The sequence below is a fragment of the Syngnathus typhle genome, linkage group LG2 (assembly GCF_033458585.1).
Source record: "Syngnathus typhle isolate RoL2023-S1 ecotype Sweden linkage group LG2, RoL_Styp_1.0, whole genome shotgun sequence".
NCBI classification, from domain to species: Eukaryota; Metazoa; Chordata; class Actinopteri; order Syngnathiformes; family Syngnathidae; genus Syngnathus; species Syngnathus typhle.
The window spans coordinates 23,172,321-23,188,234 of NC_083739.1; positions in this window are offsets into that span (position 1 = coordinate 23,172,321).

Sequence of the window (15,914 nt, forward strand, 5' to 3'; positions counted from 1 at the left end):
AAATCTCCATATGAAGGAGCCATCAGGACAAGACAGTGTGGCTGATAATGTGGCCATTCGGAGACTCGAAGACTTTGATGAATTATAAATCCTCTTAATTATCCATTAGACGCAATGACTGACCCAGTTTGTTTTGTTTGTGGTGTCGGAGCACATGAGAACAAAATGGAGAAGGAACAGTAATTAATCACACATATCAGACACAAGACTAATGCAAGAAGTAAAAATACATTATGATTTAAATTGTAAAGAGGTAGCAAAGTGGCTAGCTCAGCTGCTTCACTTTTCTGAGGCTCGGGTTCAAATTTCTGTGATGGAGTTTGAATGCTCCACCTGAAAGTGCTTCTTTGGTTAATTCAACAGTCTAAACTGTCTTGTGAGTGTGAATAGTTGCTGGTCTGGGTGCTTTGCGATTGGCGGGCGATTAGCCAAGCATACCCAGCCTCATCCTCGAAATCGGATGGGAAAGGCTCCAGTTCACCCGCTTATGAGGATAAGTCGAGAAAATGGATAAATGATCCAGGAGTAAAAAAAAAAAAAAATCTCAGGTTCTCTTGTCTTCTTCTTGGATCTCACATCAAAATTTCAGTTAACACTTTAAAGGCAAAATGGAAAAATAATTATAAAAAAAAAGACGTGAGCTTTTCACAACAAGATATAAAATAGCCATTCAAGTCTATCCGTTTAATTGTGAAAAAATGTTGGCCACCTTTTGTTTGCACCATTGAGTGCGTGAACACAGCCATTCATTGCGAATCGAAAACTGCTTTTCACTTAAAGGACTCAGATCTGCTTGGAGGCAACTCTAAATGCAGACACAAAGAACACAAACAGATACCCTCTTTCAAAGTACAAGTTGGTGATAACCCGAAACTTTCAAGTTTCACAGTAAATAAATGAAAGGATAGCGTCAACTTTTAACCAAGGTAAATGCGTCAATAACAGTGGTGAGTGGCAATTCGAATGGCGGGTTGCCTCATAGACGACAGCAGTCCAACGCACTGTTGGCACATAGACAGAAAACTATTAACGCTCCCATTCACACCTTGCCATGTTACAGTGTTCAAATACCGCATTGGCCCGAATATAAGACGGTGTATTTTTACATTTCAAAAACCAGAAGCCATTTATTTACAAATGAGTACTTTAGTTTACATATTTAAATGTTCAGATATTAAGATGTGATAGACAGTTTGTGCATGATTTGAATGAGGCGAAATAACATACTTTTTCTCTTGAATATATTGTTATAATCATTTGTTTCAGATGCACTGTAATTATTTTCAGTATAGAAATTGGAGTCATGCGTGGGCACCACCTGTTAGCAAAAATTATGCCTTCAAACCAGTTGCTAACAGGTTAAGATCAAACAATAACAATGAATGTAACCTCCCTCGTTGCGCCGTCCAAGGTTTGAGACAGGACACAAACAGCAGACAGGTGGCAAGACTAAACGAAACACCTGTGCTCACTTTCAGATCCAGAACCTTCATACATGAAAATCCAATCCAACCACATGATCGTGCTGGCAAACCTTTGTCACCTACTACAAGACGCAGAAGGCGCTCTTAACATTGTGTCCTCGGATGTCGGGAAACTGGTGCATGAATGACACGCACTATTTCATTTTTAGAAAGAAAAAAAAAACATTCAAGCTTCAACTGTACTGTATTTTTCATAGCTGCTTTCTTTTTTTTAATTCCTTGGAACAATTTAGGTTCGTGATGCTCTCCTTGTTAATTAGCTTTTGGGTCCCTGTTGTAAAGGAGGGTAATGTGATAAGAGTTCTAACCCAATTTTCTCACAGCTTCCCGTAAAAAGACACGCACCCTCACCCAAGTACACTGATGATTTATCTCTCTTTTTAATTGGGTTGATAGCTTGAGTAATTAGAGAGCAGGACACTTCTATTACAAAACTTTGCAAACTATATAAGAACTTGAAGATTATGAGTTTGAAATTCTGGCATTATTTTGACACCAGTGTGGTTCAAGACTGGTGAGGCACAGAGTTAGATAGAAAAATTGGAAATCAAAACATAGAATTAGCTTATATTTTTAGTTTGACCTAAATTGAAATTATTGTTTCCCAAGCTTCAAGAATATGCTTCAACCAATGCTCGTGCATTAAACAAATTAAAATGTTGTACTTTTATGGATTCGTGCTTGCCAGAGCCTGACATGGATGTAAATTTAAATCCCAAAAAATAAAAAAGGAAGAAGGAAAGCACCAACTATAGTGGAAGAGCACTTTGCTTCTTCTTTGTATTTTGTTAATGAAGTTAGAAGAACAACCATCCGCACTCGCACTCACACCTAGGGGCAATCTGGAGTGCTCAATCAGCCTACCAAGCATGTTTTTGGGATGTGAAAGGAAACTGGAGTGCCCGGAGAAAACGCACATGGGCAAGGGGAGAACATGCAAACTCCAAACTGGGAGGGTCGGAGGTGGAATTGATCCAGCACCCTCCTAACTGTGAGGCCGACGTGCTAACCAGTGCACCACCGAGCCGCCGGATTGGAATCATTGTTATTATTATTTTTTTTCTTTAAAAAATCAAGTGCAGTGTCCAAGTCCTCCCCCCTCCCCTCCCGTCTGAGACTACAAAGTGAGTACATCTGCGCTTTTCACTCACCTCTGCTGCCCACTGCTGGGACCCCATGCTCATTCTATTCTTAGAGAAAGGAGGACAGAAGAGCAGAAGGGGAAACATGTACATGCAACGTTATTGTCAGGGATACTATTTTTTCTTTTAGCCATATCAAGTACCAATACTTGAATGTAGCCTGTAACATAAGGCATTGCAGTTACATAAAATTCCATTCTGACAATCTGCCATCTTCATTGGTGCTGAAGAATTCATCACCTGATTGTTTCAAGTATATCACAATATTTCTATCAAATAGTGCCACCATGGCTTCAGAATAAAATTAATGATAACCACCAAAGAAATTGAAGCACATAAATATATCAAGTCTCACACGCTAGCCGCGGACCTCCCTCTGTAGCTCCAAACTTTGACTGATAACTCGGAATGCAATTCAGTGTGGGCTCACCTTGACTGCAAATGTAGATACAGAAGATATTGAAGCTACAGTATGCCCTTCACCTTGCCTATTTTTTTGTGTACGTGTATTTTATGCGCATGTGATAGTGTGTCTTCGGGGAAGAGCTGCATTTGAAATACTCTATGGCGGGGGGGAAAGCAATCTGTGGGACAGGCTAAGTGAGCAATATTGTTCTTGGTGAACTTATTTCTGAACCTTGGAGCAGAAATAAATGCAATTCCCAGCGTCCCACCTATGCCTGACCTTATTTATAACAGCTAAAGTGACAGCCAGTGTGTGGTGACTTTAGGGTGGAAATACATCTGGGAAATATTATTTTATTTTAAGTTATTATTCTCTTCATTTATTTTTCACATTTTCGGAGGGAAAATATTTATTTTAAAGTCGGGTGCTTCTCCGTCACAGTGGCAGAAATAACACGTCTCGAACAGCTGCTGAGGAAAATATTTAGCACGTTAGCTGCCAAATGTTGCATCATGTTCGGCAGACACATTTTTTAGCTTGTGCAACCAAGCAGAAGACTAACAGAAGTTGTAGCTCCTTTGTGGTCTTTTATGAGGCATGAGTGTGTGGGCTAGCGGTTAGCACGTCTGGGCTTGATGTTTGAAATCTCAGCAGCAACAAATCGCCACAAAGAGGGTGCAACTGCTCTTGACGAGCAATTTGCTAGTTCAAGGTGGTGTGAAGTAGACTTCATTTTTCTTTGCTTGAGAGGTATTTTCCTTCCTCCAGTTATTTCATTTTGTCATCTTTTCTCTTATCTGCATTTTTTTATTGTTTCATTTTCTTTTTTTTTTCCATTTTATAGTGGATCCCTGTATCAGTGTGTCATGATGAAGACGGAGCTAAAAATGAAACCACTACTCAGAGTGTACACGTGTTTGTGTGTTTGTGTGTGTGTGTGTGAGTGTGTGCGTGCGTGCGTGTGCGCATGTATAATTTTTCAACAATCAATAACCGGTTTTCTGCCCACTTCTAATATTAACATGCATTACTTTTCAGGTTAACTGGTTCATTTAAAATGTCAGTGCTCTTCCTATATCGAGGCTCCCAAATATTCATGACTTCCATGTCGATTAGGCCGCACAGACAAAAAGACCACAGGACTCTCTGTACGCCACTGACCTTCAGGAGAACTAAATATGGAACGACGTGAAGGACGGCGGGCCGGAAGGTAGGGGAGAAAATAGGTGTGTGATCAGAGATGGTGGGGGTTGCTCTCCGCACAGCCCACTGTCCTCTTGTCTGAAATGGCGTCCACTGTAGAACGAAGGCCTATTAGAAGTGCATTAATAATAAAACAGACAAGAGAATAAAACTGCCAATCATAGCGCTCCGGTCGCCGCGACTCCCGGTGAATTATTCATCACAGGCACTGATTGGAACAGGAAAGGTAGGGTGGAGAAAGGCAATGACAAAAAAAGTCTGGAAAGAGCATGACAAAGCTGAGGCCGATGTCACTCACTGTATGCGAGTGAGCCAGAAAAAAAGCGTGGAGGAAAGAAAGGTATTTGCTTGTTATGTAAGGCACAAGAGAAAGGAGCGAGCTGCAGGTTGCAAACAGCTCATGACATGACAAAATACAAGTGAAAGGTTGTGTGCGTGTGTGTGTGTCTGTGTGTTGGCAGACATGAAATACACTGTAAAAAGTGCACTGCAACTGCTTCCTGAGACACAGTTCTTGTCTTTGCTACCATTTCCTGTTATTTCATTTAGCAAAGAAACGTGGTTTGTTCATTCGAGTCATTAGGAGTCATTGAGTAAAGTGTTACCTCAGTATGGCTGCTTTGTGTCTGTAAATGCGCTGCAGCAATGGAAAGCCACATCATCAGCACGTGCAGGCTCTTGACATGCAGATTGTGCGCACAAGGGGCTTTTCCATGGTAAGAGGTCAAGAATGTTCTTTCCAATCATCAGTGGGGAATGTTGGAACAGGCCTTTGGTTTCTTTTTGTATGTGCTGTATAGCATGTGTCTTTGGAAAGAAAACTGTGATGGAAACTTCATTAACACATTTTTCAAAGTGCAAATATTCCAGTTGGGCGCTGTAGCGAGTGTGAAAACGCAGCAGTCGATATGTGCTGGGACTGTAAACACACTCTGCAGTCTTTCCATCATGACCCACTTGTTTTTTTTTCTTCCCATCGTTGTGGGTGATCAAACATCCTCTTTGCACATGTGCATCATCAACACTTGAGGATAAAATCTTTGGCATCCTTCCGTTAAAAGGCGAGTTTGCACTTTTACCCCAAATCACTGATAATAATAATGATAATAATAATAATAATAGCTGTGTGACCCTGGGCAACACAATTTGCTCCAAAATGCCTTTGTAATCTTGGGATTTTATTGGACCTTGCACAGATTCAAGACAATCTGCTCCGGATCCAGCACAGTAGCCCCGAAACATAACAGCGTCTTCACAGATTGTGCAGTGTTCTTTTTCAAGGGAAAATAATAATTGGGAATGTGAATGTAAGTGTGCAAGAATGAGTGTGGTGGTTGTGTGTGTGTTTAGAACGGCAAGATGTTGCTGCGCTTTGTCTAGTTTTTTTGCCACATGATGGAATTGCGCCTCAGGACACCAGATGGAGACTCTCTCTGTGAAAGCTTAACAATTCAATTCCTCTTCACTGTCCATTGTTTATTCATTGCTAACATACCAGAACAATGTTCCGTACATCATTGTGCAATACAATGAAGGAAGGAAGGAAGGAAGGAAGGAAGGAAGGAAGGAAGGAAGGAAGGAAGGAAGGAAGGAAGGAAGGAAAGAAGGAAGGAAGGAAGGAAGGAAGGAAAGAAGGAAGGAAGGAAGGAAGGAAGGAAGGAAAGAAGGAAGGAAGGAAGGAAGGAAGGAAGGAAGGAAGGAAGGAAGGAAGGAAGGAAGGAAGGAAGGAAGGAAGGAAGGAAGGAAGGAAGGAAGGAAGGAAGGAAGGAAGGAAGGAAGGAAGGAAGGAAGGAAGGAAGGAAGGAAGGAAGGAAGGAAGGAAGGAATGTTTTACTTTTTCTACTGCTACTAATCACGCAGCCATCATTTGAAAGCTATACTCCAAATGCGATTTGAGTCAATCTAGTAATCTCAATTATTAATCATTTAGCAGCAAGGCAGAGCTTCACTGGTGCTAAACGAGGCACTGAGACGAACTGTTGCCCCCCGCCCCCTTTTTTTCGTGGCATCTTCAATTTTCCATTCAAATGACAGCCAGCCGCTGCTGCTCCCCGGTGGTCTTTAAAGTGAACTGAGCACACTCTGCCCTTCATATGAGGGCAAGGAGATTTAAGTAGGAGATGCATGCAGGTAAGCTGAGTGGATAATGTAAAAAGATAAAAGGCGAGAGGTAAAGACCTGCTCTTTGTATCACACTACAAAAGAGAATAGAAAGAGCCTCAGACACCTGATCAGCCCAGAGAGAGACAGCCACGAGGGCATGAAGTGCATGTGCATGTGTGTGTTCTATCTGGGGACCGTGAGAGCAATGGTAAACAGGTCCCCATTGTGCAGCTTTTACGGATGACGGCTATAATGAGGGTTTGGGTTTCCAGAGCTGCCTGTTGCGTGTGCGGTGGCCCGGTGGAGGGGAGCTGAGTGATTCCACACTAACCATACTAGTTGTATGACTCAAATTTGGTTTTGAGAAATGGACTTTATTGTTTAGCTGTTTACGCACGTGAACATGTAATATTGTTATTACCCACTAGAGGCCAGAGGGCAGCATGAAACTGTTCTGCATCAAAGTTTCTGGCTGTATTGGGGAGCAAGGACTAGTCGTGTTTCCCACTGACAAGGAGACAAAGTGAGAAATTTATCATTTATACACTGTGGACAGTTTTACAATTAATTTTACAATTTATATAGCAATGCATTAGAATTTGGCGTGAATTTCAAAATTGAAAATCTGGAATTTTTGATAAGTGGGAAGTTGTGGAATAGGTAGGCAAATGATGAACAGTTGAAAGTTGAAATGGGTTGAATCGGTTGAAAAACGTAGCAGTTAGAGCAAATGTTGAATGCCCCATAAAGAATGAATGGGAATTAAAAAAAAAAATGCGGGATGATTTGGGGAATTTGGAAAGAAACGAAAACTACAGGTTTTAAATATTCACTTTGGAATTCCTAAGTTGAAACGGGTTGAATCGGACAAAAATTGTAAAAGTTAGAACAAATGTTGAATGCACACACACAATCACACCATCACTCACATGTGGGAATCTAACTCACGGAGTCAGTACACAAGACAAGCAACTGTACCCCTACACCATCAGCCACTCTCTGAATAACTTTTCATGATAGCCATGTTTCCATGAAACACGGTCTTAGAAACTTCGATTTTATCTATAAAATGCAAAATTTAGACGTCAGTCATCGCTTACGGCCATTCTACCCTGAGAATTTTGGAAGCTAAGCAGGGTCGAGCCTGCTTAATACTTTGATGGGAGACCCGCCTGGGAATATCAGGTGCTGTAACTTATTCTTTTTTGCACCTCAATCGTTAAAGCTAACTTTTACAACACCCATCACGTATAGCATTCGGAAATTGCAAGCCTAGTTTTAACTCCGACATTGAAACTATAACCCGAGTTTCAAACCTATATTGCGTGGTGTCATCCATAGCATTGTAGTTCCGTCTTTGCCGCTAGAGAGCAGACTATGTACAGTGAATACAGAAGCTGGCTCCCCGTGAACTCAAAGCAGCAGTTATTGCATTGCGCTTCCATGTAGTGTTGATCCCCTTTTCATGACATTTGATACAGCAAAATACAGGTCGCAATGAAAAATTCGTGCTACCACATAAAAAGCTGTCAAAAACGGTTCTTTTTGTCACTCACACACACATTCACACCACCATAGTTTTTTTTTTTTTGAGGGGGGGGGGGGGTCGATTTATACTCAGGAGTGACTTATAGGTGAAATTATTCACAAATTTTTACTTGATCATTAACACATTACTTACTTACTAGTATAGTTGATCACTTCACATGTTATTTTAGTATAGTTGATCACTTCACATGTTATTTCATCTTTATCTTGAACATATTCAAAACATGAAAAATAGAGAAAAAAACAAATAAAAGCAATTAACACTTTAAAGCGCCATATCCATATCCAAGTCCATGAAACAAACAAACAAACAAACAAACAAACAAACAAAACAAAACAAAAAACAACAACTGAAAAAAGAAATACATAAAGTCATTTTCAGACTAAACCGGATGAGGGTGCACTAAATTTCCCCATTGACAGTAACTCAACAACTGGGAAGGGCTTAACAAAAATGGCACCAAATGGAAACTCATTCTCTGCAGGTTACAAACTGCAAGTAGTAAAATATGCAGCCGAAAACAGTAATCAAGCAGCAGAAGGAAAGTTTAGCGTTCGTGAGAAACTTTGGCGAAAAGCGGAGGTTACTCTTAGCGAAATGAAGAAAACAAAATCGTGGGCTAAAAGCTAGGTGGCCACAGCTCGAAGAACGAGTTTGCACATGGGTGCTTGAACAACGTGCTGCTGGGAGAGGCTTATTAACAGTGCAGTAAATGACTTTGTAGTGGGAGGATCTTCTTGTTATCGGTTCATGCAACGCAATCGCCTCTCAATCCATGCCCGGGTGCTTGGCAAGGAGATGAATTTAAAAGATTTTCAAGGAGGACCTTCTTGGTGTTATCGCTTCATGCAACGCAATTGCCTCTCTATCAGAACAAGAACATCGATGTCCGAAACACTCGCAGCAGACTTCCAAGTAAAGATCGACTGTTTCCGTGAGTTCATTAAGAAGCATGTAAGTGAGCACAACCGGATCATATTATTAACATGGACGAGATGCCCCTCACGTTTGACATTCCCATGGGCCGAAGTGTAGCAGAAAAAGGGCAGAAGAGTGTTAATATACTAACAACTGGTCATGAAAAATCACACTTGACAGTGGTGCTGGCATGTTGCGAAGATTGCCACCAATGGTCATTTCTAAACTAAAAACTATGCCAAAAATCCAATCCCCCTCAGTTACTGTCGCTGTAAATGAGAAAGGGTGGATGGATCAAGAAATGATGAACTTGTGGCTTCCGAAGTGCTACACTAGGGTTCCGGATGGCTTCTTCAGAGCGAGCAAAGTCAATATTCCCCAAAAATAGAACCATCATTACAGCAAGCATTGAATGATTCAATAATACTCAATCGACTCCCAGTTCCAGAACCTGGAGTATTTTCTGGCAAACCATTGGCATTCATACAATGCAAGCTGTTTTACCTACAAAGGTATGTAGCTGGAGAGGCAAGGTCAGTTCTAGAAGGTATTTTTTACAGAACAGATACAGAGGCCCGTCAGCAAGCATGGGATAAGCTAAACGCAAGACATGGACACTCCTTTGTTGTCCAGAGAGCATACAGAGAGAAGCTGAAGGGATGGCCCAAGATTGGAACAAGATACATAAAATTGAGAGAATTGGTGACTTCCTAGAAGCATGTGACTCGGCTATGCCTCATGTCAAAGGTCTGCAAGTACTTAATGACTATGAAGAGAATCAAAAGTTGCTGGCCAAGCTCCCTTAATGGATAACGGTAATGTGGAATCGTCATGTTACCGAACAGCTGGACCGTGGTAATGACTACCTTTAAAAAAACTTTAAGGGGTTTGCGGCCTTCATCTCAAAAGAAGCATGTATCGCGTGCAACCCAGTTTCTTCACTCCATGCCCTGAAACCCAGCAAAGAAAAGCAGACGAGAGAAAAAGGGGTCAAAGGCAAACACCTGTGTCACGAACGCGGAGTCCACACAAGCTGCAATCATCAAAGACAAAACCCACAGTAGTGTTGAACACAAACCCAAAAAAGAGATTGCAACCACACAGAAAGTGGGTCCTTTCAAATTTATGTTCTGTCAGAAGATCATTCCATTCATAAATGCCATCAAATGTAAAAGTCCGTAGAAGAAAAGCAAAAGTTCGTAAGAGAAAATAAGTTGTGTTTTGCATGCCTGAGGAGAGGTCATCTGTCAAAAGACTGTAAAGTAAAAGCTACAAATGTAAAAGAAGCCATCCCGCTATGTTACATGAAGACTGGCCATTTGTGGAGAAATCACCTTCACAAATTGCGCACAATGCAGAAATGGAGACAGCTGCACAATCATTCACTGTGAGTGAAGGTGCTGACAGTAGCACATCAATGATAGTTCCAGTCAGGATCTCCTCATTGATCACTTCTGAACCAGAGATCCTGGCGTATGCTTTGCTTGACACCCAGAGCAGTAAAACATTTGTCGACCAAGAGGTGTGCAGAAAGCTCCAAGCAGCAGGAGAAATGGTGAAACTCAACGTTTCCACCATGATGGGAAAGGAATCAACAATTAAAAGTACAAAAATTAGTGGACTTAAAATCAGAGGCTATACATCAGAGACCATCATCAGCCTACCCCCTGCCTATTCAAGGGACTTCATTCCATTTGAGCGAGCACACATTCCTACCTGCACAACTGCAAACAAGTGGAATCACCTTGCAGCCATCGCCCAGGAAATGCCCCCATTGTTGGATTGTGGGGTTACTGATTGGCTAGGACTGCTCTAGAGCACTAGCACCACGCCAAGTTATTACAGGAAATGACAGCGAGCCTTTCGCTATAAGGACTAACTTGGGCTGGAGCATCGTAAGTAGCGAATGTCAGAGTGCAAGCTCCAAAGATGTGACAGGCCTATGTAATCTCGCATAGGGATCAGAGAGCTGCCTCTTGTGACACCAACTGCCGACACCGACCGAGGTGAAAAGAACGCATCACAGGAAGATATCCAATTTCTCCAAATTATGAACGTAATCACATTGAGATGCTTTTACCTTTCAAAGCACGACCGTGTCTCCCAGACAACAAGAAGCTTGCAATGGTCCGAGTGAGGCACCTGAAGAACAGGTTTGGAAGAAATACCAAGTTTAAATGTGATTATGTGAATATCATGGAAGATGTTTTAAAAAATGGAGAGGCCAAAGAGGCAGATAGCAACCCTGAGCTAGGAAATGTGTGGTATATCCCGCATCAAGGGGTCTATCACCCAAGGAAACCAGATAAGATCAAAGTCGTTTTCGACTGCTCTGCTAAGTATGAAGGGACTGCGTTAAACGATCATCTTCTGACCGGACCTGATCTCACCAACGGACTGCGCGGTGTATATAGCGCATGTATAGCTGTCATGTGTGACATAGAAAAAATGTTCCACTGATTCCACGTCAGCAAGGAAGACTGCGACTATCTGCATTTTTTGTGGTGGAAAGGTGGGGATACAGAATCAGAGCCTAAAGAGTATCGCATGAGGGTTCACCTGCTCGGAGCATCGTCATCTCCAGGCTGGGCAATTTATGGCTTGAAGTATCTTGCAAAGCAGAATAAGGAGAAATACCCCCTGGGCGTTGAATTCATCATAAAGAACTTTTATGTTGATGATGGGATTACAAGTGTTGAATCTGTGGACCCAGCCATTAAACTGGCGAAGGAAGCCCAAGCTTTGTGTGCCAAAGGACAACTCCGTCTCCACAAATTCATCTCCAATGATCGAGCAGTTCTAGAATCCATCTGTGAGAGTGAAGAAGCCAAGGGAGTGAAAGACGTACAGATTAGCCATGAAGAGTTACCAGTTCAGACAGTTCTTGGAGTGAGATGGAATGTAGAAATGGACACTTTCTTCTTCAAGGTCATACTCGAAGAGAAACCATGGACACGACGTGCAATTCTCTCAATTGTAGCCTCCATGTATGACCCTTTGGGGTTTTTAGCCCCATTTCTAGTCTCAGGCAACAGGTCCTTCAGAAAATGTGTCAGAACGGCATCAGCTGGGATGAGCCACTTCCAGATGAGATAAAGCCAAGGTGGGAGTGCTGGGTCAGTGACCTTAAGAGCATAGAAAAGATTGAAATCAAAAGATGCTCCTCGCAACGAATGGAAGCTTATGTGAGGATGCAGGTGGAGTTGTTCGCAAAGCAACTGTGCAGATAGGTGATCGAAGATTCGCCAGAAGAGGTGAACGTCCTAACAGGCCATCTGTTGTTGAACGTCCCATCCAGAAATTAGTTGTTTTAGTGGAAAACACAACTCCCTGCGTGTCAAATTAGACAATCGTTTAGACGTAGCGTTAAAATTACCATTGATTTAGTTGCCTAGAAGTGCGTTGCTCATCATTGGTATGTTGTTAAATCAATGGCTAATTTGCTGGGAGTATAAATAACTGCACACATTTGCAGAAGAAATGTAATTTATTTAGCTGTTTCCTCTAATTTGTCATTATTTATTTTGTTGTTTTTCTCTAATTTGTGTTTTTGTTGTTTTGTTCATGTTACGTACGGGAGATTGCATAGCGCGGAACAAGTAACAAAGAAATAGAGAAGCGATAGGAGCGAGAGTGATGCGCGAAATAGCGAGAGGAGCAATTGAACGACGAAAGTTAATTTAGCTATACCTGGTCAACGGCGCACACGATAACTGTGTTTTAAAGAATTACTTTGTGTTGTTGACTTAAGTTGTTGATTGTAACGTCTATTGTGCAATGTGTGCTTGTAACGTGTTTGTGAAGTACGTGGTGATGTATATGTGAAAGTTCTGTAATGTCAAATATTAATTTGTTTCATTTCCTTTTTCTAGTTTTCACGGTGTCTAAAGTCAGAGTCAAAGTCTGTTCATGTATGAGGAGATTAAATATTTTCAACATCAATACGGGTTATAGCTTCAATGTCGAAGTTAAAACTAGGCTTGCAGTTTCCGAATGCCATACGTGATGGGTGTTGTAAAGATTTGCTTTAATAATTGAGGTGCATTGAGGCGCACTGGGTAGCTCGTCCGCCTCACAGTTAGGAGGGTGCGGGTTCGATTCCCTGTGTGGAGTTTGCATGTTCTCCCCGGGCCTGCGTGGGTTTTCTCCGGGCACTCCGGCTTCCTCCCGCATCCTAAATACATAGGCCGATTGAAGACTCCAAATTGTCCCTAGGTGTGAGTGCGATCCGGTTTATTTGGGGCACTTCTGGTTTACTTTACGTCACTTCCGGTTTGAATTGGGGCACTTCTGGTTTAATAAAGATCACTTCCGGTTTATATGGGGCACGTCCGGTTTATTTGAGGTCATTTCCGATTTAATTGGGTCACTTCTGGTTTAATTTAGTTCACTTCTGGTTTGATTTGGGGTGCTTCTGGTTTAATATAGGTCACTTTCGGTTTGATTTGGGGCACTTCCGGTTCGCGTTCTGTTAAAATTGTGCCACTTACGGTTCACTTCCTTGTCATCTTGAGGCACTTCCTGTTCATTTTGGGGCCCTTCCTGTTTGTTTTGGGGCACTTCCGGTTCAGTTTGTGTTCATTTTGGGGCACTTCTGGGTCAATCCAAGATGGCCGCCCCATTGTGGAAGTGGGGGTGAAGAAGTGAATATGGTAAGCATAAGGTGAACAGTTCAAAGTTGGAACGGGTTGAATTGGTTGAAAAATGTAGGAATTAGAGAGGAAAAACCAAATTTTGGAGATTTTGGCGTGAATTTCAAAATTAAAATTTTGGATTTTTTGGTAAGTGGGAAGTTGTGGAATAGGTAGGCAAAAGATGAACAGTTGAAAGTTTGAACGGGTTGAATCGGTGAAAGAAATTCGAAATTAGAAGGGAAAAAACTAATTTTGGAGAATTTGGTGCGAATTTCAAAATTGAAAATTTGGAATTTTTGATAAGTGGGAAGTTGAGGAATTGGTAAGCAAAAGTTTAAAGTTGGGTGCAATCAGTTGAAAAATGTAGAAATTAGAGCAAATGTTGAATCCCTCATAGAGAATGAATGGGAATTAAAAGTTTTGGGAATTTGGAACAAAACAAAAACTACAGGTTTAAAAGGTTAGGTTGTTGGCAACTTTGGGAGTGTCAAAAATCTTCCCGAATGTGATTTGAATGTGCTGAATAATGTGAATTTCCAGCTGGAAAGACATAAATGTGAAATGTTGACTGTGCCATTAAGAATGAACGGGGAAAGATTTGTCGTGAATTTGTCGTAAATTTGCGAATTTTGCAAAAACTGAAAATTTTCAGAATGAGAAAAATCTCGTGAATATTTAGAATACGTCAAAAATGGAATGGAGTGAATCGGTTGAATTATGTGGAAGTAGTAGCAGGACAAAAAAGTGAGGAGAATAAAAAAGAAGAAGAAAGTAAATGGTGTAGAATAAGATAAGTGTGAAGGCGAAGGCCTTCACACTAATTACTTCTCCATGAATTCCTCTTTGCAACAATAACACAAAAAGCAGATGCATGTTGTTTTTGACAGACTGAAAACAGTAATAGCGTGGCGATGAGAGATTTACTGTCCCTAACATGTGCGCTTATGTATTTTGTATAATGAATTAGGAAGCTGTCGGTGAAATTAAAAAAACATGTCAGCGGTACTCTGCCAGCAGGGAAGTGATGAAATGCTCCCTTGCAAGCACTCATCTCTTGCAGAGCTTTTTTGAATTTACGGTTGAAAAAAAAAACAGCCATGTGTTCTGTTGTCAATACAATTCAGGTTTCATAAGGTTATTCAAGGGCATGTAAAGAAATAACTGAAACAGAACCCAAGTGAGACAATTGGGAGGGGTGGGAGGGGAAGGGGGGCATCTGATTCAAACCAGTGTATATCTTGGATGTTCCTTTGTAATCCAAACCCGGCGTGAATATGTCAACTGTGCAGGCCGACACCAGCACAGTGTACACCAGAAATGGAATGTGAGCGTTTGGGAAGTTGGCCTGTGCTTGTTTTGAATCGCTTGCAAGATTTATGTTGTCTTGTTCACCGCCATCGCCAGATCATTCAGGCTTAAGACCTTAATTGAACACAACGCGGCGATTTATATTTGCCGCTCCTGAACTAACTCTCTAAGAATCCTTTTCATGCATGTGGTAGTTTTTGCATATTTATGCTAACAGGTATAAAATTAAGGATCCACAATATCTGAGTTTCTCACCAGCGAAACTCCATATCAACAAAATCATACTGGTCGTCTACAAAAACACGTTAACAACTCCCCAGTGTGTTCAAGTGGAATGGTTTCCCATGTCAAATAAAAAGTTTAAATATAGTAATTGCCCACTGTGCGGTCCGATGCTATTGTGTCTTGGCAAGCTGATAAACACGACTTTAGCGGTTTAGAATCAAGGCCAAAGGATAAAAAAAATAAAAAATTATGTGGGCATCTGTTTGAAAGGAACAATACAAGTGAAGAATGTCAAATAACATGCGGGCGTATAAACCACAACAGGCATATAGTGCAGTACGTTGTGTCCAGAATAATGGTAGTATGAAAGGAAGTGGCTTATTTTATTTGCTCTCAAATGCATTGCACATTCTCTTCTGCTTGAAAAAACGGAAAAAAGAAAAGAAAATGAATCCATCAAATCTGTTATTCTTGAAAGTAGAGAAAATTAATTTCCCCTGTGTCAGCATTATTTGCAGACTCAAGCGCTGACTGTACAAACTGAAAAATGTTTTCTCACATTTTGGAATCTGAAAACAATCAAGAGGACAGCAGAAAGACAAGAAAGTTAATACCCAGTTTTTCTTTTGAACTTTGCTGGACAGCATCATGAAGTGCAGAAAGCCAAAATAGCACATAGCTTGCCTTCACTGGCGGAGCTAGAGGGGAAGCCAAGGATCTACGCCCCCCCCCCCTCCTCCAAAAAAAATATGCTTGACTATTGGGTATTTTTAGATTTTTCTAGATTTTTTTTTTTTGTTTTCACGTGGCTCAAATTTCTGAAGAATATGAGGGGTTGGTAACGTAAAACGTTTGGCAGATCACCGGACAAATCACCCCCCCAACCCAATAAAGAATCCTTGCTCTGCCAGAACTAAAGTTTTTGGGGGTGTGTGAGTAGTG